The sequence below is a fragment of the Monodelphis domestica genome, chromosome 8 (assembly GCF_027887165.1).
Source record: "Monodelphis domestica isolate mMonDom1 chromosome 8, mMonDom1.pri, whole genome shotgun sequence".
Taxonomy (NCBI): domain Eukaryota; kingdom Metazoa; phylum Chordata; class Mammalia; order Didelphimorphia; family Didelphidae; genus Monodelphis; species Monodelphis domestica.
The window spans coordinates 1440785-1443656 of record NC_077234.1 but is presented as its reverse complement, the minus strand read 5'-3'; positions in this window follow the sequence as shown (position 1 = coordinate 1443656).

The following is a 2872-nucleotide window of genomic DNA, read 5'->3' as shown; positions in this document are numbered from 1 at the left end:
TGTATTTACTTACTTTTATTTCCTTTTTATTAAAAGTGATTACCAGGTGTAGAGATGGGAAGTTTTGGGTTCATATCTGGCCTCAGATACTTCCTTTTTTTTTTAAATAACCCTTACCTTCTGTTTTAGAACCAATACTGTGCATTGATTCCAAGGCAGAAAAGTGGCTAGGCAGTGGAGGTCAAGTGACTTGCCCAGGGTCACATAGCTAGGAAGTGTCTGAGGCCAGATTTGAACCCAGGACTTCCTGGCTCTGGGTCTGACTCAATCCACTGAGTCAGCTAGCTACACCCAGAATCCTTTGAGACATTAAATGCTGTAAACCTCAAATTTCCTTAGACTTATAAATGTTGGAAATTTCACCATTGGGAAATTTCATACTTGGAAAATTTCTTACTGATAGTCTATTGGAATGTGAACCCCATTGGCATGGGAGGTTCCTCCTCCTCCCTTCTTAAGATTACTTTAGGACAGAAACCTTTTGCTGAACAATGGAAAGGGCTTTGACCTATGCTTCAGCATAGGTCAAAACCAGGGAAAGCCACAACAGAAAAAAGTAAATGACAAGCTAACATAACTAATGAACATTGCCTCAACATTTTAAACAAAAATCCTATCAAAACAACTATGGTGTATTATCCAAGAAATCCTTCATCATGATATCATGATCCAAAGGGATTTGTGCCAGGAATACAATTAGGAAAGCAATGAGCATAATCATATTCAAAAGCAGAATATCCAAAGCCACATGGTCATCTCAATAGATGTGGAAAAAGCCTCTAACAAAGTACAACAGTAAGTATAAGCTTTTTTTAATGTTGTAAAAACATCTTTAAAACCAAAAGCGAGTCCCATGTAGTGGAGATATATTTGAACCATTCTCAATAAATGCAAGACTAAACAAGGACGCTTCCTCTCCCACTACTATAGCATTAGAAATGCGACTAGCGCCATCCAGAAGATAGGGGAAAGGAATACAGAGAGGTGAGAGCTCGTGATGATAAGATAGTTTACTTGGAAGATCCCAGAGAATCAGCAAAGATATCAAACGAGATAATAGCTTCAACAAAGTTGCAGGTTTCAGAGTGAGTCCTCAAAAATCAATAGTATTTCTATATTATGCCAAAATACAAGAAGGAATAACGGAGCACTCCCAAATAAAGTGAAATGTGCATCTGATACCTGGGCATCAACTTCTCGAAGTCCACAAAAGAGTTTCAGTGATTCAAATACAGAGCAACCCTTAAAGAAATGAAGGACAAACTGTTAGGAATAAAAAGGGGTCTGGCTGCAGTTATAAGCGTTTATTAATAAAACGAGAGAGACAGAGACAGGCAGAAGATGTAGATGTATTTCCCTTAAAGAAAGATGAACCTGATTAGGATCAGTTCTCCATTTGGCTGGCCAAGGTCTATACTTACTGAGGCAGTAGTGCAGCTATCTTATCTCTATTCCAGAACTTTCCCCCAGTCCACTCACTTTCGGGCCAACATTGGCTCTTCCTCCTTCCCTGGATGGCCTCCCACATGACCCTTGGGGGTAACTTCCTTAAGTGCTTATGTACCTTAAATAAGTAACTTAAACTTAAGTAACTTCCTTTACACAAAACTAAAGAACTGGAAAAATATTCAGGGCTCATGCATGGTTAGATGGCGCCAACATAAAAATGCCAATGCTACCTCAAATAATTTATACTTTTGATGCTACAGAAATCAAATTATGAAGAAAATATTTTACAAGGCTGAATAAAATCAAGATTCATTTGGAAAAACAAAAAATCTACAATTTGAAGCAAAATGATGAAAAGAATTAAGTACATTAAGAAGGGGAAACAGCCCTTCTAGACCACAAAACAGGAGTCATCAAAAGCATCTGGTATTGGTAAGATAATAGATAAATCAGTGGAACTGATTAACCAAGGGAAACTCAGAAACAAGAGAACTCACAAATAGGAAATAGGAAAATGAGGAAAACAAGCTACTTTTGGAATTAGACCATTATCTTACACCACACTCTTTAAAACATCCTATGAGGACATATGATTTTAATATGAAATATTAAAGAAAACATTTGAAGAGAAACATCACATTACTCTCACAGCTAAGGGTAGGAGACAGAGATAAAGATGATTACAAAAATAAAATAGACTTGAATTACTTGAAACTAATAAAAAAACTTCTTCACAGACAATATAAACACACCCAGAATAAGAAAGGAAGCACTCAAATGGGAGGAAAAAAAAAACTTATTGGGATCAAATCAATAAGGGGTTTGGTATCTGAGAAACAAATAGTAAACGTAATACTAATAACCCTTCTCAAATAAGTAGTCAAAGGATATGAACAAAGTATTCTCAGAAGAGGAACTCCCAAATATACACAACCACATGAAAAAATGCTCTAAGTCACTAATAAGAGAAATGCAATGGGACAGAACACTGTACTCTGGAAACTGGCAAAAATGACTCCTCCCAAAATGGCAAGTTAATATTGGAGGGGGTATGGGAAGATAGGCCCAGTAACATAATGGTGAAGCTATGAAATGGTAGAAAATCATGAAGATCTGAGTTCAAATCCAGCCTCAGGTACTAGCTATACACTCCTGAAAATAGATATAAAACATATTTGCCTCAGTTTTGTTAAAATTAATTGTGGTTGGACTGATATATTTATTAGGTAGTTCAGGGATTTAATTTCTAAATCCCAAAATTAATTACTAAAGTAAATGGAATTTATGGTAGTTTATTTATAATATTTACAATAGAAGGAAGATATTAAGGAGAGAGAGAGAGAGTGAGTGAGTTACCAGTTAGAATTTCTAAGTCCCAGCCAGGGGAAGAGAAAAGCAAGGTTCACTAAGTCAGCCGAATGTC